The sequence below is a fragment of the Microcebus murinus genome, unplaced genomic scaffold (assembly GCF_040939455.1).
Source record: "Microcebus murinus isolate Inina unplaced genomic scaffold, M.murinus_Inina_mat1.0 scaf076_hap2_Mmur4.0, whole genome shotgun sequence".
Classification (NCBI taxonomy): Eukaryota; Metazoa; Chordata; class Mammalia; order Primates; family Cheirogaleidae; genus Microcebus; species Microcebus murinus.
Window position 1 is genome coordinate 6705 of NW_027439022.1, and position 25414 is coordinate 32118.

Sequence of the window (25414 nt, forward strand, 5' to 3'; positions counted from 1 at the left end):
GGCTACACGTAGGAATCTTTGGTGGTGGCACCTGATGTTGGGGGATCCGGAGTCACACCCAGACCTGCTCCACAGGCCTCCTTTTACTTTTCTCTTCGGATTCATTATTTTTAAAAAGTGTCTCTTATCTCTATGATTGCATTTTCTTTTCTCTCTCTTTTCAAGCAGATGATGGGAGTCCAAGTATTAAGGTGACATGTGTTGCCCGTGCCCCCCTCCCCCCTGTGTTCTTATTCATTTACCTCTGATGTCGTTCCAGCGTATTGTGGGGGTACCAATGTTAAGGTCGGGTACGTTGCCCTCTCCCAGCCTCCCCCCTCGGGTCAGAGCCTCAAGTGCGCCCATCCCCCAGTCGGTGCGCACCCACCCCATTCCTAATGGAGGTGTATGCCCATCCCCTCCCCCCACCCGCCCGACACCCACCCGATGAAGGTGATTCCTCTGTGTCCACTTAGGTGTCCATCGGTTCGTACCCATTTGCTGGTGAGCGCGAGCACGTGGTGCTCGTGTGTCCATTCTTGGGCTACCTGGCTTACTGGAACGGGTTCCAGCTCTGGCCAGGAGAACCACGAGAGGTGCCCTCTCACCGCTGCTCCTCCTAGCTGAATAGCACTCCGTGGTGTCCACGCGCCACATTTCATTTACGCACTCGTGGGTCGATGGGCACTCGGGTCGCTTCCAGGTCTTTGCGATTGTGACTTGTGCCCTGACTCTAACCCTAACCCTTACCCAGCCCGTCTCCTCCTCGGCCCCTGCCTGACTGACTCCTTCCCGCCCGGCCTGTCACCTGTCACCGTCCTCTGCCCCTGCCTGACACGCTCCTCCCCGCCCGGGCCGTCACCGTCCTCGGCCCCTGCCTGACGGGGCTCCTCCGTCGCCTGGGCCTTCCAAGGGCTTGGTGTGGACGCTGGTTCCAGGACGCCCTCCCAGGAACCCGGTAGCAGGGCGGCCGCAGCGTCTCGCGCCACCCAACCGTCCGCCGGCCGGCGGCCGTCGCTAAGTGGCCTGCGGGGGACGTGCCCCCACTGTGGGGCGGGCGCCCAGCCTGGTGTCTTCTCCGAGGCCCCGTGGCTGCTTTCCCCCCCCCCCCGCAAGGGGAGAGCCGCGGAGGTGGGGACCGCCTCCTCGTGGGGACGTACACCCAGCTCTCCACGTCGGATTCCGGGGCTCTCTGTCCTGCCAGAAGGCCCAGCTGGCCTGCGGGTCCTTAGAGTGGCAAAAACATCCGAAAACTGAGATTGAGGGTCCGGTGGTTGTCTGCACTTTTGTGCTGGGCACCCCAGGGAGGCCCGGGGGCTGGCTGGACAACGCGGTCTGCTGGGCAGGGGGGGGGGTTTGGAGGAGCAACTGATGCCCTTTGCACTTTGGGTAGCAAGTGTCTGAGGTGTCTCTGAGCCCTGCGCCATGTCGGGGGTGGGGGGTGGGAGGTCGGGGGGGTGGAGGAGCAGGAGGAGGAGGAGGAGGAGGTGGGAAGGGCCGTGGCCTGCAGTCGTCTTCCCGGGGTGGCTTCTTCCACAGGCTGCTTGGCCTGGGCTCCCTGCACCTGGGCCTTTGGAGGACTGGCCCTGTGCTTGCCAACGCTTCCCCTGCAGGGACCCAGAGCTGGGAGGTTGCATCTCTCAGCCCTGGGTCGGGCAGAGCCCCAGCGGGCCATGCCCACAACCTCTCTCAGCACGGGTCCCCCAGAAGGCTCCTTTGGGACCAGGATTCTCTTGCGGGTGACTCTTTAAGGTCTGGCCCCTGGATGGAGGGGCACCAGGAGTAGAGGAGCAGGAAGGGGAAGGGGGTGGCCATGCGAGGGGACACTTTCAGGCCAAGTCCCAGCTTCAGCCTGATCCTCCTGGGAACCCCGGGGTGTACGTCACACCTCCTGGTTGTCCCGCTCTGAGACAAGGAGCCGGGCTTCGCATTCCCCCAGCAGCCAGTCGTGGGCTGAGGACACCTGGGGCGTTGGGAACTCCCTGGCTTCTCCTTGGCTTAACATCTGGAGCTGCTTGTGAATCGTGCCGCCACACACACCCGAGTGCAGGTGTCTTCTGCACAGACTGCGGGCCTCGCTCTTCTGAATGCCGCTAGCTCGCCACCCACCCACGGGTGAACCTGGTCAGGGTACTTTCTCTCGGGGGCAGACTCTGATCCTGGCGGGCTACCGGTGTTTCTGTTTGCTCGTTTCTTTCTTCCATTTCGGGAAAGGCTTCCTTACTGGGTGTGGAAATCTCCTATGCCTTTCCTCGCCTATTCTGTCAGCTTTAAAATTCTCTTTCAGTTGCCACCCTCACAGATGGATTAGGAAACTCTTTCCGGTGCACTCATTAGTGAAATGACCTCAATGAAGCTGGAATCCAATATCTAATGGCCGATTTTTAGCGAGTCCACACGCCAGGGTGGTCGGGGTCCAATGCAGCCCCGGCCAGGCCCAGGCCCCGGCCCCTTGGACTGGGCCACAGGAGGACACAGAGGAGGGTCCCGGCCGCCCCCGGTCGCGTTGCCGGCAGTTCTCCAAGGGCTTGGGCGTTTTCCAGAGGTAGGAGATGGAGGGGACTGATTTCTTCAGCGCCCCACAAACCACGCCACCCCACCCATGGGACACATCCCTAGAGAGAGAGAGAGACGCCCCATACACTCGCTCCCCTCCCCCATGCGCTGTGCCCCAGCCCGGGCCCGGGGGAATAGGCGGCAGCCCACCCACAGGGTGGGGGGCACAGCTGAAAGGGGTTGTCGGGGAGGGCGGCCCCTGCCTGGGGTCAAAGGGCGGGCGATCCGCGCGTGCGCAATCGGCGGCGGAGGCGGCGGCGGCGGCGGCGGCGGCGGCGGCGGCCACGAGCTGGGGGTGGGGGGCGGGTAGGTGAAGGAGGCCAGGCGAGGAGAGGAAGGGGGCTGGAAGGTCTCCACCTTGGCGAGTCCAGCCGTGGAGGCGCATCTTGTGTGAGTGTGAGTGTGTGTGTGTGTGTGTGTGTATAGAGAGACAGCCCCCCACCCCGGCCCACCGCTCCCTGCCCGCCCCGCCCCGCCCCGCCTGTCACCCCCGTCCCTCGGAGCCCGCCGGACCCGGCCGGTGAACTCAACAGGCCCGGCCCGGCGCGGGTCAGCGCCGGTGCGGGGCCTGGGGCGGGAGGAGGCGGCGGGGAAGCGCAGAGAGGCTCGGCTTCTTGAGCGGGGCAGGGGCGCCCTCCGCCGTCTAGGGCCACACCACCCTGAACGCGCCCGACCTCGTCTGGTCTCGGAAGCTAAGCAGGGTCGGGCCTGGTTAGTACTTGGATGGGAGACCGCCTGGGAATACCGGGTGCCGTAGGCTTCTTCTTTTTTTTTTTTTTTTTTTTTGCCTCTTGTTCTGTCCCCTCTCTGGGAGCGAGGCGGCGGCCCGGGGCGGGGGTCACCCCCACCCTCAGCGCCCGCCGCGGTGCCTGGCGCCCCAGCCCGCACCGTGGGGCCTCCTCTTGTCCCAAGCCGCGACACCGCCGTCACGCGGCAGCATGCGTGGCTTCTGGACTGTCAGGTCTCAGACCAAAGGTCTGCTCTGTGGGAACCGACACGCTGGAGGAAACCTTGAGAGTCTGAGAGGGGAGGGAGTTCCAGAAGAAGGCCAGGATGTCATTTTGAGGGAGTATGTGACCAGAACTCGTCCCGTTGCTTTTGGGGTTCTATGGGCTACACGTAGGAATCTTTGGTGGTGGCACCTGATGTTGGGGGATCCGGAGTCACACCCAGACCTGCTCCACAGGCCTCCTTTTACTTTTCTCTTCGGATTCATTATTTTTAAAAAGTGTCTCTTATCTCTATGATTGCATTTTCTTTTCTCTCTCTTTTCAAGCAGATGATGGGAGTCCAAGTATTAAGGTGACATGTGTTGCCCGTGCCCCCCTCCCCCCTGTGTTCTTATTCATTTACCTCTGATGTCGTTCCAGCGTATTGTGGGGGTACCAATGTTAAGGTCGGGTACGTTGCCCTCTCCCAGCCTCCCCCCTCGGGTCAGAGCCTCAAGTGCGCCCATCCCCCAGTCGGTGCGCACCCACCCCATTCCTAATGGAGGTGTATGCCCATCCCCTCCCCCCACCCGCCCGACACCCACCCGATGAAGGTGATTCCTCTGTGTCCACTTAGGTGTCCATCGGTTCGTACCCATTTGCTGGTGAGCGCGAGCACGTGGTGCTCGTGTGTCCATTCTTGGGCTACCTGGCTTACTGGAACGGGTTCCAGCTCTGGCCAGGAGAACCACGAGAGGTGCCCTCTCACCGCTGCTCCTCCTAGCTGAATAGCACTCCGTGGTGTCCACGCGCCACATTTCATTTACGCACTCGTGGGTCGATGGGCACTCGGGTCGCTTCCAGGTCTTTGCGATTGTGACTTGTGCCCTGACTCTAACCCTAACCCTTACCCAGCCCGTCTCCTCCTCGGCCCCTGCCTGACTGACTCCTTCCCGCCCGGCCTGTCACCTGTCACCGTCCTCTGCCCCTGCCTGACACGCTCCTCCCCGCCCGGGCCGTCACCGTCCTCGGCCCCTGCCTGACGGGGCTCCTCCGTCGCCTGGGCCTTCCAAGGGCTTGGTGTGGACGCTGGTTCCAGGACGCCCTCCCAGGAACCCGGTAGCAGGGCGGCCGCAGCGTCTCGCGCCACCCAACCGTCCGCCGGCCGGCGGCCGTCGCTAAGTGGCCTGCGGGGGACGTGCCCCCACTGTGGGGCGGGCGCCCAGCCTGGTGTCTTCTCCGAGGCCCCGTGGCTGCTTTCCCCCCCCCCCCCGCAAGGGGAGAGCCGCGGAGGTGGGGACCGCCTCCTCGTGGGGACGTACACCCAGCTCTCCACGTCGGATTCCGGGGCTCTCTGTCCTGCCAGAAGGCCCAGCTGGCCTGCGGGTCCTTAGAGTGGCAAAAACATCCGAAAACTGAGATTGAGGGTCCGGTGGTTGTCTGCACTTTTGTGCTGGGCACCCCAGGGAGGCCCGGGGGCTGGCTGGACAACGCGGTCTGCTGGGCAGGGGGGGGGGTTTGGAGGAGCAACTGATGCCCTTTGCACTTTGGGTAGCAAGTGTCTGAGGTGTCTCTGAGCCCTGCGCCATGTCGGGGGTGGGGGGTGGGAGGTCGGGGGGGTGGAGGAGCAGGAGGAGGAGGAGGAGGAGGTGGGAAGGGCCGTGGCCTGCAGTCGTCTTCCCGGGGTGGCTTCTTCCACAGGCTGCTTGGCCTGGGCTCCCTGCACCTGGGCCTTTGGAGGACTGGCCCTGTGCTTGCCAACGCTTCCCCTGCAGGGACCCAGAGCTGGGAGGTTGCATCTCTCAGCCCTGGGTCGGGCAGAGCCCCAGCGGGCCATGCCCACAACCTCTCTCAGCACGGGTCCCCCAGAAGGCTCCTTTGGGACCAGGATTCTCTTGCGGGTGACTCTTTAAGGTCTGGCCCCTGGATGGAGGGGCACCAGGAGTAGAGGAGCAGGAAGGGGAAGGGGGTGGCCATGCGAGGGGACACTTTCAGGCCAAGTCCCAGCTTCAGCCTGATCCTCCTGGGAACCCCGGGGTGTACGTCACACCTCCTGGTTGTCCCGCTCTGAGACAAGGAGCCGGGCTTCGCATTCCCCCAGCAGCCAGTCGTGGGCTGAGGACACCTGGGGCGTTGGGAACTCCCTGGCTTCTCCTTGGCTTAACATCTGGAGCTGCTTGTGAATCGTGCCGCCACACACACCCGAGTGCAGGTGTCTTCTGCACAGACTGCGGGCCTCGCTCTTCTGAATGCCGCTAGCTCGCCACCCACCCACGGGTGAACCTGGTCAGGGTACTTTCTCTCGGGGGCAGACTCTGATCCTGGCGGGCTACCGGTGTTTCTGTTTGCTCGTTTCTTTCTTCCATTTCGGGAAAGGCTTCCTTACTGGGTGTGGAAATCTCCTATGCCTTTCCTCGCCTATTCTGTCAGCTTTAAAATTCTCTTTCAGTTGCCACCCTCACAGATGGATTAGGAAACTCTTTCCGGTGCACTCATTAGTGAAATGACCTCAATGAAGCTGGAATCCAATATCTAATGGCCGATTTTTAGCGAGTCCACACGCCAGGGTGGTCGGGGTCCAATGCAGCCCCGGCCAGGCCCAGGCCCCGGCCCCTTGGACTGGGCCACAGGAGGACACAGAGGAGGGTCCCGGCCGCCCCCGGTCGCGTTGCCGGCAGTTCTCCAAGGGCTTGGGCGTTTTCCAGAGGTAGGAGATGGAGGGGACTGATTTCTTCAGCGCCCCACAAACCACGCCACCCCACCCATGGGACACATCCCTAGAGAGAGAGAGAGACGCCCCATACACTCGCTCCCCTCCCCCATGCGCTGTGCCCCAGCCCGGGCCCGGGGGAATAGGCGGCAGCCCACCCACAGGGTGGGGGGCCCAGCTGAAAGGGGTTGTCGGGGAGGGCGGCCCCTGCCTGGGGTCAAAGGGCGGGCGATCCGCGCGTGCGCAATCGGCGGCGGAGGCGGCGGCGGCGGCGGCGGCGGCGGCGGCGGCGGCCACGAGCTGGGGGTGGGGGGCGGGTAGGTGAAGGAGGCCAGGCGAGGAGAGGAAGGGGGCTGGAAGGTCTCCACCTTGGCGAGTCCAGCCGTGGAGGCGCATCTTGTGTGAGTGTGAGTGTGTGTGTGTGTGTGTGTGTGTATAGAGAGACAGCCCCCCACCCCGGCCCACCGCTCCCTGCCCGCCCCGCCCCGCCCCGCCTGTCACCCCCGTCCCTCGGAGCCCGCCGGACCCGGCCGGTGAACTCAACAGGCCCGGCCCGGCGCGGGTCAGCGCCGGTGCGGGGCCTGGGGCGGGAGGAGGCGGCGGGGAAGCGCAGAGAGGCTCGGCTTCTTGAGCGGGGCAGGGGCGCCCTCCGCCGTCTAGGGCCACACCACCCTGAACGCGCCCGACCTCGTCTGGTCTCGGAAGCTAAGCAGGGTCGGGCCTGGTTAGTACTTGGATGGGAGACCGCCTGGGAATACCGGGTGCCGTAGGCTTCTTCTTTTTTTTTTTTTTTTTTTTTGCCTCTTGTTCTGTCCCCTCTCTGGGAGCGAGGCGGCGGCCCGGGGCGGGGGTCACCCCCACCCTCAGCGCCCGCCGCGGTGCCTGGCGCCCCAGCCCGCACCGTGGGGCCTCCTCTTGTCCCAAGCCGCGACACCGCCGTCACGCGGCAGCATGCGTGGCTTCTGGACTGTCAGGTCTCAGACCAAAGGTCTGCTCTGTGGGAACCGACACGCTGGAGGAAACCTTGAGAGTCTGAGAGGGGAGGGAGTTCCAGAAGAAGGCCAGGATGTCATTTTGAGGGAGTATGTGACCAGAACTCGTCCCGTTGCTTTTGGGGTTCTATGGGCTACACGTAGGAATCTTTGGTGGTGGCACCTGATGTTGGGGGATCCGGAGTCACACCCAGACCTGCTCCACAGGCCTCCTTTTACTTTTCTCTTCGGATTCATTATTTTTAAAAAGTGTCTCTTATCTCTATGATTGCATTTTCTTTTCTCTCTCTTTTCAAGCAGATGATGGGAGTCCAAGTATTAAGGTGACATGTGTTGCCCGTGCCCCCCTCCCCCCTGTGTTCTTATTCATTTACCTCTGATGTCGTTCCAGCGTATTGTGGGGGTACCAATGTTAAGGTCGGGTACGTTGCCCTCTCCCAGCCTCCCCCCTCGGGTCAGAGCCTCAAGTGCGCCCATCCCCCAGTCGGTGCGCACCCACCCCATTCCTAATGGAGGTGTATGCCCATCCCCTCCCCCCACCCGCCCGACACCCACCCGATGAAGGTGATTCCTCTGTGTCCACTTAGGTGTCCATCGGTTCGTACCCATTTGCTGGTGAGCGCGAGCACGTGGTGCTCGTGTGTCCATTCTTGGGCTACCTGGCTTACTGGAACGGGTTCCAGCTCTGGCCAGGAGAACCACGAGAGGTGCCCTCTCACCGCTGCTCCTCCTAGCTGAATAGCACTCCGTGGTGTCCACGCGCCACATTTCATTTACGCACTCGTGGGTCGATGGGCACTCGGGTCGCTTCCAGGTCTTTGCGATTGTGACTTGTGCCCTGACTCTAACCCTAACCCTTACCCAGCCCGTCTCCTCCTCGGCCCCTGCCTGACTGACTCCTTCCCGCCCGGCCTGTCACCTGTCACCGTCCTCTGCCCCTGCCTGACACGCTCCTCCCCGCCCGGGCCGTCACCGTCCTCGGCCCCTGCCTGACGGGGCTCCTCCGTCGCCTGGGCCTTCCAAGGGCTTGGTGTGGACGCTGGTTCCAGGACGCCCTCCCAGGAACCCGGTAGCAGGGCGGCCGCAGCGTCTCGCGCCACCCAACCGTCCGCCGGCCGGCGGCCGTCGCTAAGTGGCCTGCGGGGGACGTGCCCCCACTGTGGGGCGGGCGCCCAGCCTGGTGTCTTCTCCGAGGCCCCGTGGCTGCTTTCCCCCCCCCCCCGCAAGGGGAGAGCCGCGGAGGTGGGGACCGCCTCCTCGTGGGGACGTACACCCAGCTCTCCACGTCGGATTCCGGGGCTCTCTGTCCTGCCAGAAGGCCCAGCTGGCCTGCGGGTCCTTAGAGTGGCAAAAACATCCGAAAACTGAGATTGAGGGTCCGGTGGTTGTCTGCACTTTTGTGCTGGGCACCCCAGGGAGGCCCGGGGGCTGGCTGGACAACGCGGTCTGCTGGGCAGGGGGGGGGGTTTGGAGGAGCAACTGATGCCCTTTGCACTTTGGGTAGCAAGTGTCTGAGGTGTCTCTGAGCCCTGCGCCATGTCGGGGGTGGGGGGTGGGAGGTCGGGGGGGTGGAGGAGCAGGAGGAGGAGGAGGAGGAGGTGGGAAGGGCCGTGGCCTGCAGTCGTCTTCCCGGGGTGGCTTCTTCCACAGGCTGCTTGGCCTGGGCTCCCTGCACCTGGGCCTTTGGAGGACTGGCCCTGTGCTTGCCAACGCTTCCCCTGCAGGGACCCAGAGCTGGGAGGTTGCATCTCTCAGCCCTGGGTCGGGCAGAGCCCCAGCGGGCCATGCCCACAACCTCTCTCAGCACGGGTCCCCCAGAAGGCTCCTTTGGGACCAGGATTCTCTTGCGGGTGACTCTTTAAGGTCTGGCCCCTGGATGGAGGGGCACCAGGAGTAGAGGAGCAGGAAGGGGAAGGGGGTGGCCATGCGAGGGGACACTTTCAGGCCAAGTCCCAGCTTCAGCCTGATCCTCCTGGGAACCCCGGGGTGTACGTCACACCTCCTGGTTGTCCCGCTCTGAGACAAGGAGCCGGGCTTCGCATTCCCCCAGCAGCCAGTCGTGGGCTGAGGACACCTGGGGCGTTGGGAACTCCCTGGCTTCTCCTTGGCTTAACATCTGGAGCTGCTTGTGAATCGTGCCGCCACACACACCCGAGTGCAGGTGTCTTCTGCACAGACTGCGGGCCTCGCTCTTCTGAATGCCGCTAGCTCGCCACCCACCCACGGGTGAACCTGGTCAGGGTACTTTCTCTCGGGGGCAGACTCTGATCCTGGCGGGCTACCGGTGTTTCTGTTTGCTCGTTTCTTTCTTCCATTTCGGGAAAGGCTTCCTTACTGGGTGTGGAAATCTCCTATGCCTTTCCTCGCCTATTCTGTCAGCTTTAAAATTCTCTTTCAGTTGCCACCCTCACAGATGGATTAGGAAACTCTTTCCGGTGCACTCATTAGTGAAATGACCTCAATGAAGCTGGAATCCAATATCTAATGGCCGATTTTTAGCGAGTCCACACGCCAGGGTGGTCGGGGTCCAATGCAGCCCCGGCCAGGCCCAGGCCCCGGCCCCTTGGACTGGGCCACAGGAGGACACAGAGGAGGGTCCCGGCCGCCCCCGGTCGCGTTGCCGGCAGTTCTCCAAGGGCTTGGGCGTTTTCCAGAGGTAGGAGATGGAGGGGACTGATTTCTTCAGCGCCCCACAAACCACGCCACCCCACCCATGGGACACATCCCTAGAGAGAGAGAGAGACGCCCCATACACTCGCTCCCCTCCCCCATGCGCTGTGCCCCAGCCCGGGCCCGGGGGAATAGGCGGCAGCCCACCCACAGGGTGGGGGGCACAGCTGAAAGGGGTTGTCGGGGAGGGCGGCCCCTGCCTGGGGTCAAAGGGCGGGCGATCCGCGCGTGCGCAATCGGCGGCGGAGGCGGCGGCGGCGGCGGCGGCGGCGGCGGCGGCCACGAGCTGGGGGTGGGGGGCGGGTAGGTGAAGGAGGCCAGGCGAGGAGAGGAAGGGGGCTGGAAGGTCTCCACCTTGGCGAGTCCAGCCGTGGAGGCGCATCTTGTGTGAGTGTGAGTGTGTGTGTGTGTGTGTGTGTATAGAGAGACAGCCCCCCACCCCGGCCCACCGCTCCCTGCCCGCCCCGCCCCGCCCCGCCTGTCACCCCCGTCCCTCGGAGCCCGCCGGACCCGGCCGGTGAACTCAACAGGCCCGGCCCGGCGCGGGTCAGCGCCGGTGCGGGGCCTGGGGCGGGAGGAGGCGGCGGGGAAGCGCAGAGAGGCTCGGCTTCTTGAGCGGGGCAGGGGCGCCCTCCGCCGTCTAGGGCCACACCACCCTGAACGCGCCCGACCTCGTCTGGTCTCGGAAGCTAAGCAGGGTCGGGCCTGGTTAGTACTTGGATGGGAGACCGCCTGGGAATACCGGGTGCCGTAGGCTTCTTCTTTTTTTTTTTTTTTTTTTTTGCCTCTTGTTCTGTCCCCTCTCTGGGAGCGAGGCGGCGGCCCGGGGCGGGGGTCACCCCCACCCTCAGCGCCCGCCGCGGTGCCTGGCGCCCCAGCCCGCACCGTGGGGCCTCCTCTTGTCCCAAGCCGCGACACCGCCGTCACGCGGCAGCATGCGTGGCTTCTGGACTGTCAGGTCTCAGACCAAAGGTCTGCTCTGTGGGAACCGACACGCTGGAGGAAACCTTGAGAGTCTGAGAGGGGAGGGAGTTCCAGAAGAAGGCCAGGATGTCATTTTGAGGGAGTATGTGACCAGAACTCGTCCCGTTGCTTTTGGGGTTCTATGGGCTACACGTAGGAATCTTTGGTGGTGGCACCTGATGTTGGGGGATCCGGAGTCACACCCAGACCTGCTCCACAGGCCTCCTTTTACTTTTCTCTTCGGATTCATTATTTTTAAAAAGTGTCTCTTATCTCTATGATTGCATTTTCTTTTCTCTCTCTTTTCAAGCAGATGATGGGAGTCCAAGTATTAAGGTGACATGTGTTGCCCGTGCCCCCCTCCCCCCTGTGTTCTTATTCATTTACCTCTGATGTCGTTCCAGCGTATTGTGGGGGTACCAATGTTAAGGTCGGGTACGTTGCCCTCTCCCAGCCTCCCCCCTCGGGTCAGAGCCTCAAGTGCGCCCATCCCCCAGTCGGTGCGCACCCACCCCATTCCTAATGGAGGTGTATGCCCATCCCCTCCCCCCACCCGCCCGACACCCACCCGATGAAGGTGATTCCTCTGTGTCCACTTAGGTGTCCATCGGTTCGTACCCATTTGCTGGTGAGCGCGAGCACGTGGTGCTCGTGTGTCCATTCTTGGGCTACCTGGCTTACTGGAACGGGTTCCAGCTCTGGCCAGGAGAACCACGAGAGGTGCCCTCTCACCGCTGCTCCTCCTAGCTGAATAGCACTCAGTGGTGTCCACGCGCCACATTTCATTTACGCACTCGTGGGTCGATGGGCACTCGGGTCGCTTCCAGGTCTTTGCGATTGTGACTTGTGCCCTGACTCTAACCCTAACCCTTACCCAGCCCGTCTCCTCCTCGGCCCCTGCCTGACTGACTCCTTCCCGCCCGGCCTGTCACCTGTCACCGTCCTCTGCCCCTGCCTGACACGCTCCTCCCCGCCCGGGCCGTCACCGTCCTCGGCCCCTGCCTGACGGGGCTCCTCCGTCGCCTGGGCCTTCCAAGGGCTTGGTGTGGACGCTGGTTCCAGGACGCCCTCCCAGGAACCCGGTAGCAGGGCGGCCGCAGCGTCTCGCGCCACCCAACCGTCCGCCGGCCGGCGGCCGTCGCTAAGTGGCCTGCGGGGGACGTGCCCCCACTGTGGGGCGGGCGCCCAGCCTGGTGTCTTCTCCGAGGCCCCGTGGCTGCTTCCCCCCCCCCCCCCGCAAGGGGAGAGCCGCGGAGGTGGGGACCGCCTCCTCGTGGGGACGTACACCCAGCTCTCCACGTCGGATTCCGGGGCTCTCTGTCCTGCCAGAAGGCCCAGCTGGCCTGCGGGTCCTTAGAGTGGCAAAAACATCCGAAAACTGAGATTGAGGGTCCGGTGGTTGTCTGCACTTTTGTGCTGGGCACCCCAGGGAGGCCCGGGGGCTGGCTGGACAACGCGGTCTGCTGGGCAGGGGGGGGGTTTGGAGGAGCAACTGATGCCCTTTGCACTTTGGGTAGCAAGTGTCTGAGGTGTCTCTGAGCCCTGCGCCATGTCGGGGGTGGGGGGTGGGAGGTCGGGGGGGTGGAGGAGCAGGAGGAGGAGGAGGAGGAGGTGGGAAGGGCCGTGGCCTGCAGTCGTCTTCCCGGGGTGGCTTCTTCCACAGGCTGCTTGGCCTGGGCTCCCTGCACCTGGGCCTTTGGAGGACTGGCCCTGTGCTTGCCAACGCTTCCCCTGCAGGGACCCAGAGCTGGGAGGTTGCATCTCTCAGCCCTGGGTCGGGCAGAGCCCCAGCGGGCCATGCCCACAACCTCTCTCAGCACGGGTCCCCCAGAAGGCTCCTTTGGGACCAGGATTCTCTTGCGGGTGACTCTTTAAGGTCTGGCCCCTGGATGGAGGGGCACCAGGAGTAGAGGAGCAGGAAGGGGAAGGGGGTGGCCATGCGAGGGGACACTTTCAGGCCAAGTCCCAGCTTCAGCCTGATCCTCCTGGGAACCCCGGGGTGTACGTCACACCTCCTGGTTGTCCCGCTCTGAGACAAGGAGCCGGGCTTCGCATTCCCCCAGCAGCCAGTCGTGGGCTGAGGACACCTGGGGCGTTGGGAACTCCCTGGCTTCTCCTTGGCTTAACATCTGGAGCTGCTTGTGAATCGTGCCGCCACACACACCCGAGTGCAGGTGTCTTCTGCACAGACTGCGGGCCTCGCTCTTCTGAATGCCGCTAGCTCGCCACCCACCCACGGGTGAACCTGGTCAGGGTACTTTCTCTCGGGGGCAGACTCTGATCCTGGCGGGCTACCGGTGTTTCTGTTTGCTCGTTTCTTTCTTCCATTTCGGGAAAGGCTTCCTTACTGGGTGTGGAAATCTCCTATGCCTTTCCTCGCCTATTCTGTCAGCTTTAAAATTCTCTTTCAGTTGCCACCCTCACAGATGGATTAGGAAACTCTTTCCGGTGCACTCATTAGTGAAATGACCTCAATGAAGCTGGAATCCAATATCTAATGGCCGATTTTTAGCGAGTCCACACGCCAGGGTGGTCGGGGTCCAATGCAGCCCCGGCCAGGCCCAGGCCCCGGCCCCTTGGACTGGGCCACAGGAGGACACAGAGGAGGGTCCCGGCCGCCCCCGGTCGCGTTGCCGGCAGTTCTCCAAGGGCTTGGGCGTTTTCCAGAGGTAGGAGATGGAGGGGACTGATTTCTTCAGCGCCCCACAAACCACGCCACCCCACCCATGGGACACATCCCTAGAGAGAGAGAGAGACGCCCCATACACTCGCTCCCCTCCCCCATGCGCTGTGCCCCAGCCCGGGCCCGGGGGAATAGGCGGCAGCCCACCCACAGGGTGGGGGGCACAGCTGAAAGGGGTTGTCGGGGAGGGCGGCCCCTGCCTGGGGTCAAAGGGCGGGCGATCCGCGCGTGCGCAATCGGCGGCGGCGGCGGCGGCGGCGGCGGCGGCGGCGGCGGCCACGAGCTGGGGGTGGGGGGCGGGTAGGTGAAGGAGGCCAGGCGAGGAGAGGAAGGGGGCTGGAAGGTCTCCACCTTGGCGAGTCCAGCCGTGGAGGCGCATCTTGTGTGAGTGTGAGTGTGTGTGTGTGTGTGTGTGTATAGAGAGACAGCCCCCCACCCCGGCCCACCGCTCCCTGCCCGCCCCGCCCTGCCCCGCCTGTCACCCCCGTCCCTCGGAGCCCGCCGGACCCGGCCGGTGAACTCAACAGGCCCGGCCCGGCGCGGGTCAGCGCCGGTGCGGGGCCTGGGGCGGGAGGAGGCGGCGGGGAAGCGCAGAGAGGCTCGGCTTCTTGAGCGGGGCAGGGGCGCCCTCCGCCGTCTAGGGCCACACCACCCTGAACGCGCCCGACCTCGTCTGGTCTCGGAAGCTAAGCAGGGTCGGGCCTGGTTAGTACTTGGATGGGAGACCGCCTGGGAATACCGGGTGCCGTAGGCTTCTTCTTTTTTTTTTTTTTTTTTTTTTTGCCTCTTGTTCTGTCCCCTCTCTGGGAGCGAGGCGGCGGCCCGGGGCGGGGGTCACCCCCACCCTCAGCGCCCGCCGCGGTGCCTGGCGCCCCAGCCCGCACCGTGGGGCCTCCTCTTGTCCCAAGCCGCGACACCGCCGTCACGCGGCAGCATGCGTGGCTTCTGGACTGTCAGGTCTCAGACCAAAGGTCTGCTCTGTGGGAACCGACACGCTGGAGGAAACCTTGAGAGTCTGAGAGGGGAGGGAGTTCCAGAAGAAGGCCAGGATGTCATTTTGAGGGAGTATGTGACCAGAACTCGTCCCGTTGCTTTTGGGGTTCTATGGGCTACACGTAGGAATCTTTGGTGGTGGCACCTGATGTTGGGGGATCCGGAGTCACACCCAGACCTGCTCCACAGGCCTCCTTTTACTTTTCTCTTCGGATTCATTATTTTTAAAAAGTGTCTCTTATCTCTATGATTGCATTTTCTTTTCTCTCTCTTTTCAAGCAGATGATGGGAGTCCAAGTATTAAGGTGACATGTGTTGCCCGTGCCCCCCTCCCCCCTGTGTTCTTATTCATTTACCTCTGATGTCGTTCCAGCGTATTGTGGGGGTACCAATGTTAAGGTCGGGTACGTTGCCCTCTCCCAGCCTCCCCCCTCGGGTCAGAGCCTCAAGTGCGCCCATCCCCCAGTCGGTGCGCACCCACCCCATTCCTAATGGAGGTGTATGCCCATCCCCTCCCCCCACCCGCCCGACACCCACCCGATGAAGGTGATTCCTCTGTGTCCACTTAGGTGTCCATCGGTTCGTACCCATTTGCTGGTGAGCGCGAGCACGTGGTGCTCGTGTGTCCATTCTTGGGCTACCTGGCTTACTGGAACGGGTTCCAGCTCTGGCCAGGAGAACCACGAGAGGTGCCCTCTCACCGCTGCTCCTCCTAGCTGAATAGCACTCCGTGGTGTCCACGCGCCACATTTCATTTACGCACTCGTGGGTCGATGGGCACTCGGGTCGCTTCCAGGTCTTTGCGATTGTGACTTGTGCCCTGACTCTAACCCTAACCCTTACCCAGCCCGTCTCCTCCTCGGCCCCTGCCTGACTGACTCCTTCCCGCCCGGCCTGTCACCTGTCACCGTCCTCTGCCCCTGCCTGACACGCTCCTCCCCGCCCGGGCCGTCACCGTCCTCGGCCCCTGCCTGACGGGGCTCCTCCGTCGCCTGGGCCTTCCAAGGGCTTGGTGTGGACGCTGGTTCCAGGACGCCCTCCCAGGAACCCGGTAGCAGGGCGGCCGCAGCGTCTCGCGCCACCCAACCGTCCGCCGGCCGGCGGCCGTCGCTAAGTGGCCTGCGGGGGACGTGCCCCCACTGTGGGGCGGGCGCCCAGCCTGGTGTCTTCTCCGAGGCCCCGTGGCTGCTTTCCCCCCCCCCCCGCAAGGGGAGAGCCGCGGAGGTGGGGACCGCCTCCTCGTGGGGACGTACACCCAGCTCTCCACGTCGGATTCCGGGGCTCTCTGTCCTGCCAGAAGGCCCAGCTGGCCTGCGGGTCCTTAGAGTGGCAAAAACATCCGAAAACTGAGATTGAGGGTCCGGTGGTTGTCTGCACTTTTGTGCTGGGCACCCCAGGGAGGCCCGGGGGCTGGCTGGACAACGCGGTCTGCTGGGCAGGGGGGGGGGTTTGGAGGAGCAACTGATGCCCTTTGCACTTTGGGTAGCAAGTGTCTGAGGTGTCTCTGAGCCCTGCGCCATGTCGGGGGTGGGGGGTGGGAGGTCGGGGGGGTGGAGGAGCAGGAGGAGGAGGAGGAGGAGGTGGGAAGGGCCGTGGCCTGCAGTCGTCTTCCCGGGGTGGCTTCTTCCACAGGCTGCTTGGCCTGGGCTCCCTGCACCTGGGCCTTTGGAGGACTGGCCCTGTGCTTGCCAACGCTTCCCCTGCAGGGACCCAGAGCTGGGAGGTTGCATCTCTCAGCCCTGGGTCGGGCAGAGCCCCAGCGGGCCATGCCCACAACCTCTCTCAGCACGGGTCCCCCAGAAGGCTCCTTTGGGACCAGGATTCTCTTGCGGGTGACTCTTTAAGGTCTGGCCCCTGGATGGAGGGGCACCAGGAGTAGAGGAGCAGGAAGGGGAAGGGGGTGGCCATGCGAGGGGACACTTTCAGGCCAAGTCCCAGCTTCAGCCTGATCCTCCTGGGAACCCCGGGGTGTACGTCACACCTCCTGGTTGTCCCGCTCTGAGACAAGGAGCCGGGCTTCGCATTCCCCCAGCAGCCAGTCGTGGGCTGAGGACACCTGGGGCGTTGGGAACTCCCTGGCTTCTCCTTGGCTTAACATCTGGAGCTGCTTGTGAATCGTGCCGCCACACACACCCGAGTGCAGGTGTCTTCTGCACAGACTGCGGGCCTCGCTCTTCTGAATGCCGCTAGCTCGCCACCCACCCACGGGTGAACCTGGTCAGGGTACTTTCTCTCGGGGGCAGACTCTGATCCTGGCGGGCTACCGGTGTTTCTGTTTGCTCGTTTCTTTCTTCCATTTCGGGAAAGGCTTCCTTACTGGGTGTGGAAATCTCCTATGCCTTTCCTCGCCTATTCTGTCAGCTTTAAAATTCTCTTTCAGTTGCCACCCTCACAGATGGATTAGGAAACTCTTTCCGGTGCACTCATTAGTGAAATGACCTCAATGAAGCTGGAATCCAATATCTAATGGCCGATTTTTAGCGAGTCCACACGCCAGGGTGGTCGGGGTCCAATGCAGCCCCGGCCAGGCCCAGGCCCCGGCCCCTTGGACTGGGCCACAGGAGGACACAGAGGAGGGTCCCGGCCGCCCCCGGTCGCGTTGCCGGCAGTTCTCCAAGGGCTTGGGCGTTTTCCAGAGGTAGGAGATGGAGGGGACTGATTTCTTCAGCGCCCCACAAACCACGCCACCCCACCCATGGGACACATCCCTAGAGAGAGAGAGAGACGCCCCATACACTCGCTCCCCTCCCCCATGCGCTGTGCCCCAGCCCGGGCCCGGGGGAATAGGCGGCAGCCCACCCACAGGGTGGGGGGCACAGCTGAAAGGGGTTGTCGGGGAGGGCGGCCCCTGCCTGGGGTCAAAGGGCGGGCGATCCGCGCGTGCGCAATCGGCGGCGGAGGCGGCGGCGGCGGCGGCGGCGGCGGCGGCGGCCACGAGCTGGGGGTGGGGGGCGGGTAGGTGAAGGAGGCCAGGCGAGGAGAGGAAGGGGGCTGGAAGGTCTCCACCTTGGCGAGTCCAGCCGTGGAGGCGCATCTTGTGTGAGTGTGAGTGTGTGTGTGTGTGTGTGTGTATAGAGAGACAGCCCCCCACCCCGGCCCACCGCTCCCTGCCCGCCCCGCCCTGCCCCGCCTGTCACCCCCGTCCCTCGGAGCCCGCCGGACCCGGCCGGTGAACTCAACAGGCCCGGCCCGGCGCGGGTCAGCGCCGGTGCGGGGCCTGGGGCGGGAGGAGGCGGCGGGGAAGCGCAGAGAGGCTCGGCTTCTTGAGCGGGGCAGGGGCGCCCTCCGCCGTCTAGGGCCACACCACCCTGAACGCGCCCGACCTCGTCTGGTCTCGGAAGCTAAGCAGGGTCGGGCCTGGTTAGTACTTGGATGGGAGACCGCCTGGGAATACCGGGTGCCGTAGGCTTCTTCTTTTTTTTTTTTTTTTTTTTTGCCTCTTGTTCTGTCCCCTCTCTGGGAGCGAGGCGGCGGCCCGGGGCGGGGGTCACCCCCACCCTCAGCGCCCGCCGCGGTGCCTGGCGCCCCAGCCCGCACCGTGGGGCCTCCTCTTGTCCCAAGCCGCGACACCGCCGTCACGCGGCAGCATGCGTGGCTTCTGGACTGTCAGGTCTCAGACCAAAGGTCTGCTCTGTGGGAACCGACACGCTGGAGGAAACCTTGAGAGTCTGAGAGGGGAGGGAGTTCCAGAAGAAGGCCAGGATGTCATTTTGAGGGAGTATGTGACCAGAACTCGTCCCGTTGCTTTTGGGGTTCTATGGGCTACACGTAGGAATCTTTGGTGGTGGCACCTGATGTTGGGGGATCCGGAGTCACACCCAGACCTGCTCCACAGGCCTCCTTTTACTTTTCTCTTCGGATTCATTATTTTTAAAAAGTGTCTCTTATCTCTATGATTGCATTTTCTTTTCTCTCTCTTTTCAAGCAGATGATGGGAGTCCAAGTATTAAGGTGACATGTGTTGCCCGTGCCCCCCTCCCCCCTGTGTTCTTATTCATTTACCTCTGATGTCGTTCCAGCGTATTGTGGGGGTACCAATGTTAAGGTCGGGTACGTTGCCCTCTCCCAGCCTCCCCCCTCGGGTCAGAGCCTCAAGTGCGCCCATCCCCCAGTCGGTGCGCACCCACCCCATTCCTAATGGAGGTGTATGCCCATCCCCTCCCCCCACCCGCCCGACACCCACCCGATGAAGGTGATTCCTCTGTGTCCACTTAGGTGTCCATCGGTTCGTACCCATTTGCTGGTGAGCGCGAGCACGTGGTGCTCGTGTGTCCATTCTTGGGCTACCTGGCTTACTGGAACGGGTTCCAGCTCTGGCCAGGAGAACCACGAGAGGTGCCCTCTCACCGCTGCTCCTCCTAGCTGAATAGCACTCCGTGGTGTCCACGCGCCACATTTCATTTACGCACTCGTGGGTCGATGGGCACTCGGGTCGCTTCCAGGTCTTTGCGATTGTGACTTGTGCCCTGACTCTAACCCTAACCCTTACCCAGCCCGTCTCCTCCTCGGCCCCTGCCTGACTGACTCCTTCCCGCCCGGCCTGTCACCTGTCACCGTCCTCTGCCCCTGCCTGACACGCTCCTCCCCGCCCGGGCCGTCACCGTCCTCGGCCCCTGCCTGACGGGGCTCCTCCGTCGCCTGGGCCTTCCAAGGGCTTGGTGTGGACGCTGGTTCCAGGACGCCCTCCCAGGAACCCGGTAGCAGGGCGGCCGCAGCGTCTCGCGCCACCCAACCGTCCGCCGGCCGGCGGCCGTCGCTAAGTGGCCTGCGGGGGACGTGCCCCCACTGTGGGGCGGGCGCCCAGCCTGGTGTCTTCTCCGAGGCCCCGTGGCTGCTTCCCCCCCCCCCGCAAGGGGAGAGCCGCGGAGGTGGGGACCGCCTCCTCGTGGGGACGTACACCCAGCTCTCCACGTCGGATTCCGGGGCTCTCTGTCCTGCCAGAAGGCCCAGCTGGCCTGCGGGTCCTTAGAGTGGCAAAACATCCGAAAACTGAGATTGAGGGTCCGGTGGTTGTCTGCACTTTTGTGCTGGGCACCCCAGGGAGGCCCGGGGGCTGGCTGGACAACGCGGTCTGCTGGGCAGGGGGGGGGGTTTGGAGGAGCAACTGATGCCCTTTGCACTTTGGGTAGCAAGTGTCTGAGGTGTCTCTGAGCCCTGCGCCATGTCGGGGGTGGGGGGTGGGAGGTCGGGGGGGTGGAGGAGCAGGAGGAGGAGGAGGAGGAGGTGGGAAGGGCCGTGGCCTGCAGTCGTCTTCCCGGGGTGGCTTCTTCCACAGGCTGCTTGGCCTGGGCTCCCTGCACCTGGGCCTTTGGAGGACTGGCCCTGTGCTTGCCAACGCTTCCCCTGCAGGGACCCAGAGCTGGGAGGTTGCATCTCTCAGCCCTGGGTCGGGCAGAGCCCCAGCGGGCCATGCCCACAACCTCTCTCAGCACGGGTCCCCCAGAAGGCTCCTTTGGGACCAGGATTCTCTTGCGGGTGACTCTTTAAGGTCTGGCCCCTGGATGGAGGGGCACCAGGAGTAGAGGAGCAGGAAGGGGAAGGGGGTGGCCATGCGAGGGGACACTTTCAGGCCAAGTCCCAGCTTCAGCCTGATCCTCCTGGGAACCCCGGGGTGTACGTCACACCTCCTGGTTGTCCCGCTCTGAGACAAGGAGCCGGGCTTCGCATTCCCCCAGCAGCCAGTCGTGGGCTGAGGACACCTGGGGCGTTGGGAACTCCCTGGCTTCTCCTTGGCTTAACATCTGGAGCTGCTTGTGAATCGTGCCGCCACACACACCCGAGTGCAGGTGTCTTCTGCACAGACTGCGGGCCTCGCTCTTCTGAATGCCGCTAGCTCGCCACCCACCCACGGGTGAACCTGGTCAGGGTACTTTCTCTCGGGGGCAGACTCTGATCCTGGCGGGCTACCGGTGTTTCTGTTTGCTCGTTTCTTTCTTCCATTTCGGGAAAGGCTTCCTTACTGGGTGTGGAAATCTCCTATGCCTTTCCTCGCCTATTCTGTCAGCTTTAAAATTCTCTTTCAGTTGCCACCCTCACAGATGGATTAGGAAACTCTTTCCGGTGCACTCATTAGTGAAATGACCTCAATGAAGCTGGAATCCAATATCTAATGGCCGATTTTTAGCGAGTCCACACGCCAGGGTGGTCGGGGTCCAATGCAGCCCCGGCCAGGCCCAGGCCCCGGCCCCTTGGACTGGGCCACAGGAGGACACAGAGGAGGGTCCCGGCCCCCCCGGTCGCGTTGCCGGCAGTTCTCCAAGGGCTTGGGCGTTTTCCAGAGGTAGGAGATGGAGGGGACTGATTTCTTCAGCGCCCCACAAACCACGCCACCCCACCCATGGGACACATCCCTAGAGAGAGAGAGAGACGCCCCATACACTCGCTCCCCTCCCCCATGCGCTGTGCCCCAGCCCGGGCCCGGGGGAATAGGCGGCAGCCCACCCACAGGGTGGGGGGCCCAGCTGAAAGGGGTTGTCGGGGAGGGCGGCCCCTGCCTGGGGTCAAAGGGCGGGCGATCCGCGCGTGCGCAATCGGCGGCGGCGGCGGCGGCGGCGGCGGCGGCGGCGGCGGCGGCGGCGGCCACGAGCTGGGGGTGGGGGGCGGGTAGGTGAAGGAGGCCAGGCGAGGAGAGGAAGGGGGCTGGAAGGTCTCCACCTTGGCGAGTCCAGCCGTGGAGGCGCATCTTGTGTGAGTGTGAGTGTGTGTGTGTGTGTGTGTGTGTATAGAGAGACAGCCCCCCACCCCGGCCCACCGCTCCCTGCCCGCCCCGCCCCGCCCCGCCTGTCACCCCCGTCCCTCGGAGCCCGCCGGACCCGGCCGGTGAACTCAACAGGCCCGGCCCGGCGCGGGTCAGCGCCGGTGCGGGGCCTGGGGCGGGAGGAGGCGGCGGGGAAGCGCAGAGAGGCTCGGCTTCTTGAGCGGGGCAGGGGCGCCCTCCGCCGTCTAGGGCCACACCACCCTGAACGCGCCCGACCTCGTCTGGTCTCGGAAGCTAAGCAGGGTCGGGCCTGGTTAGTACTTGGATGGGAGACCGCCTGGGAATACCGGGTGCCGTAGGCTTCTTCTTTTTTTTTTTTTTTTTTTTTGCCTCTTGTTCTGTCCCCTCTCTGGGAGCGAGGCGGCGGCCCGGGGCGGGGGTCACCCCCACCCTCAGCGCCCGCCGCGGTGCCTGGCGCCCCAGCCCGCACCGTGGGGCCTCCTCTTGTCCCAAGCCGCGACACCGCCGTCACGCGGCAGCATGCGTGGCTTCTGGACTGTCAGGTCTCAGACCAAAGGTCTGCTCTGTGGGAACCGACACGCTGGAGGAAACCTTGAGAGTCTGAGAGGGGAGGGAGTTCCAGAAGAAGGCCAGGATGTCATTTTGAGGGAGTATGTGACCAGAACTCGTCCCGTTGCTTTTGGGGTTCTATGGGCTACACGTAGGAATCTTTGGTGGTGGCACCTGATGTTGGGGGATCCGGAGTCACACCCAGACCTGCTCCACAGGCCTCCTTTTACTTTTCTCTTCGGATTCATTATTTTTAAAAAGTGTCTCTTATCTCTATGATTGCATTTTCTTTTCTCTCTCTTTTCAAGCAGATGATGGGAGTCCAAGTATTAAGGTGACATGTGTTGCCCGTGCCCCCCTCCCCCCTGTGTTCTTATTCATTTACCTCTGATGTCGTTCCAGCGTATTGTGGGGGTACCAATGTTAAGGTCGGGTACGTTGCCCTCTCCCAGCCTCCCCCCTCGGGTCAGAGCCTCAAGTGCGCCCATCCCCCAGTCGGTGCGCACCCACCCCATTCCTAATGGAGGTGTATGCCCATCCCCTCCCCCCACCCGCCCGACACCCACCCGATGAAGGTGATTCCTCTGTGTCCACTTAGGTGTCCATCGGTTCGTACCCATTTGCTGGTGAGCGCGAGCACGTGGTGCTCGTGTGTCCATTCTTGGGCTACCTGGCTTACTGGAACGGGTTCCAGCTCTGGCCAGGAGAACCACGAGAGGTGCCCTCTCACCGCTGCTCCTCCTAGCTGAATAGCACTCCGTGGTGTCCACGCGCCACATTTCATTTACGCACTCGTGGGTCGATGGGCACTCGGGTCGCTTCCAGGTCTTTGCGATTGTGACTTGTGCCCTGACTCTAACCCTAACCCTTACCCAGCCCGTCTCCTCCTCGGCCCCTGCCTGACTGACTCCTTCCCGCCCGGCCTGTCACCTGTCACCGTCCTCTGCCCCTGCCTGACACGCTCCTCCCCGCCCGGGCCGTCACCGTCCTCGGCCCCTGCCTGACGGGGCTCCTCCGTCGCCTGGGCCTTCCAAGGGCTTGGTGTGGACGCTGGTTCCAGGACGCCCTCCCAGGAACCCGGTAGCAGGGCGGCCGCAGCGTCTCGCGCCACCCAACCGTCCGCCGGCCGGCGGCCGTCGCTAAGTGGCCTGCGGGGGACGTGCCCCCACTGTGGGGCGGGCGCCCAGCCTGGTGTCTTCTCCGAGGCCCCGTGGCTGCTTTCCCCCCCCCCCGCAAGGGGAGAGCCGCGGAGGTGGGGACCGCCTCCTCGTGGGGACGTACACCCAGCTCTCCACGTCGGATTCCGGGGCTCTCTGTCCTGCCAGAAGGCCCAGCTGGCCTGCGGGTCCTTAGAGTGGCAAAAACATCCGAAAACTGAGATTGAGGGTCCGGTGGTTGTCTGCACTTTTGTGCTGGGCACCCCAGGGAGGCCCGGGGGCTGGCTGGACAACGCGGTCTGCTGGGCAGGGGGGGGGGTTTGGAGGAGCAACTGATGCCCTTTGCACTTTGGGTAGCAAGTGTCTGAGGTGTCTCTGAGCCCTGCGCCATGTCGGGGGTGGGGGGTGGGAGGTCGGGGGGGTGGAGGAGCAGGAGGAGGAGGAGGAGGAGGTGGGAAGGGCCGTGGCCTGCAGTCGTCTTCCCGGGGTGGCTTCTTCCACAGGCTGCTTGGCCTGGGCTCCCTGCACCTGGGCCTTTGGAGGACTGGCCCTGTGCTTGCCAACGCTTCCCCTGCAGGGACCCAGAGCTGGGAGGTTGCATCTCTCAGCCCTGGGTCGGGCAGAGCCCCAGCGGGCCATGCCCACAACCTCTCTCAGCACGGGTCCCCCAGAAGGCTCCTTTGGGACCAGGATTCTCTTGCGGGTGACTCTTTAAGGTCTGGCCCCTGGATGGAGGGGCACCAGGAGTAGAGGAGCAGGAAGGGGAAGGGGGTGGCCATGCGAGGGGACACTTTCAGGCCAAGTCCCAGCTTCAGCCTGATCCTCCTGGGAACCCCGGGGTGTACGTCACACCTCCTGGTTGTCCCGCTCTGAGACAAGGAGCCGGGCTTCGCATTCCCCCAGCAGCCAGTCGTGGGCTGAGGACACCTGGGGCGTTGGGAACTCCCTGGCTTCTCCTTGGCTTAACATCTGGAGCTGCTTGTGAATCGTGCCGCCACACACACCCGAGTGCAGGTGTCTTCTGCACAGACTGCGGGCCTCGCTCTTCTGAATGCCGCTAGCTCGCCACCCACCCACGGGTGAACCTGGTCAGGGTACTTTCTCTCGGGGGCAGACTCTGATCCTGGCGGGCTACCGGTGTTTCTGTTTGCTCGTTTCTTTCTTCCATTTCGGGAAAGGCTTCCTTACTGGGTGTGGAAATCTCCTATGCCTTTCCTCGCCTATTCTGTCAGCTTTAAAATTCTCTTTCAGTTGCCACCCTCACAGATGGATTAGGAAACTCTTTCCGGTGCACTCATTAGTGAAATGACCTCAATGAAGCTGGAATCCAATATCTAATGGCCGATTTTTAGCGAGTCCACACGCCAGGGTGGTCGGGGTCCAATGCAGCCCCGGCCAGGCCCAGGCCCCGGCCCCTTGGACTGGGCCACAGGAGGACACAGAGGAGGGTCCCGGCCGCCCCCGGTCGCGTTGCCGGCAGTTCTCCAAGGGCTTGGGCGTTTTCCAGAGGTAGGAGATGGAGGGGACTGATTTCTTCAGCGCCCCACAAACCACGCCACCCCACCCATGGGACACATCCCTAGAGAGAGAGAGAGACGCCCCATACACTCGCTCCCCTCCCCCATGCGCTGTGCCCCAGCCCGGGCCCGGGGGAATAGGCGGCAGCCCACCCACAGGGTGGGGGGCCCAGCTGAAAGGGGTTGTCGGGGAGGGCGGCCCCTGCCTGGGGTCAAAGGGCGGGCGATCCGCGCGTGCGCAATCGGCGGCGGAGGCGGCGGCGGCGGCGGCGGCGGCGGCGGCGGCGGCCACGAGCTGGGGGTGGGGGGCGGGTAGGTGAAGGAGGCCAGGCGAGGAGAGGAAGGGGGCTGGAAGGTCTCCACCTTGGCGAGTCCAGCCGTGGAGGCGCATCTTGTGTGAGTGTGAGTGTGTGTGTGTGTGTGTGTGTGTATAGAGAGACAGCCCCCCACCCCGGCCCACCGCTCCCTGCCCGCCCCGCCCCGCCCCGCCTGTCACCCCCGTCCCTCGGAGCCCGCCGGACCCGGCCGGTGAACTCAACAGGCCCGGCCCGGCGCGGGTCAGCGCCGGTGCGGGGCCTGGGGCGGGAGGAGGCGGCGGGGAAGCGCAGAGAGGCTCGGCTTCTTGAGCGGGGCAGGGGCGCCCTCCGCCGTCTAGGGCCACACCACCCTGAACGCGCCCGACCTCGTCTGGTCTCGGAAGCTAAGCAGGGTCGGGCCTGGTTAGTACTTGGATGGGAGACCGCCTGGGAATACCGGGTGCCGTAGGCTTCTTCTTTTTTTTTTTTTTTTTTTTTGCCTCTTGTTCTGTCCCCTCTCTGGGAGCGAGGCGGCGGCCCGGGGCGGGGGTCACCCCCACCCTCAGCGCCCGCCGCGGTGCCTGGCGCCCCAGCCCGCACCGTGGGGCCTCCTCTTGTCCCAAGCCGCGACACCGCCGTCACGCGGCAGCATGCGTGGCTTCTGGACTGTCAGGTCTCAGACCAAAGGTCTGCTCTGTGGGA

At 64.0% G+C, this 25414-nt stretch overlaps 7 non-coding genes across 7 annotated transcripts; all 7 read left to right on the forward strand.

Moving 5' to 3' along the window:
* Positions 1-3176: 3176 nt before the first annotated feature.
* LOC142869430 (5S ribosomal RNA) lies at positions 3177-3295 on the forward strand. The gene has a single exon (XR_012918058.1). It is a non-coding gene; the product is annotated as a 5S ribosomal RNA (ribosomal RNA).
* Positions 3296-6828: 3533 nt separating this feature from the next.
* Positions 6829-6947, forward strand: LOC142869431 (5S ribosomal RNA). Its single transcript, XR_012918059.1, has one exon. It is a non-coding gene; the product is annotated as a 5S ribosomal RNA (ribosomal RNA).
* Positions 6948-10474: 3527 nt separating this feature from the next.
* LOC142869432 (5S ribosomal RNA) lies at positions 10475-10593 on the forward strand. The gene has a single exon (XR_012918060.1). It is a non-coding gene; the product is annotated as a 5S ribosomal RNA (ribosomal RNA).
* A 3524-nt stretch (positions 10594-14117) lies between these two features.
* Positions 14118-14236, forward strand: LOC142869419 (5S ribosomal RNA). Its single transcript, XR_012918047.1, has one exon. It is a non-coding gene; the product is annotated as a 5S ribosomal RNA (ribosomal RNA).
* A 3529-nt stretch (positions 14237-17765) lies between these two features.
* On the forward strand, positions 17766-17884 carry LOC142869420 (5S ribosomal RNA). The gene has a single exon (XR_012918048.1). It is a non-coding gene; the product is annotated as a 5S ribosomal RNA (ribosomal RNA).
* A 3531-nt stretch (positions 17885-21415) lies between these two features.
* Positions 21416-21534, forward strand: LOC142869421 (5S ribosomal RNA). Its single transcript, XR_012918049.1, has one exon. It is a non-coding gene; the product is annotated as a 5S ribosomal RNA (ribosomal RNA).
* A 3531-nt stretch (positions 21535-25065) lies between these two features.
* LOC142869422 (5S ribosomal RNA) lies at positions 25066-25184 on the forward strand. Its single transcript, XR_012918050.1, has one exon. It is a non-coding gene; the product is annotated as a 5S ribosomal RNA (ribosomal RNA).
* Positions 25185-25414: the final 230 nt, after the last annotated feature.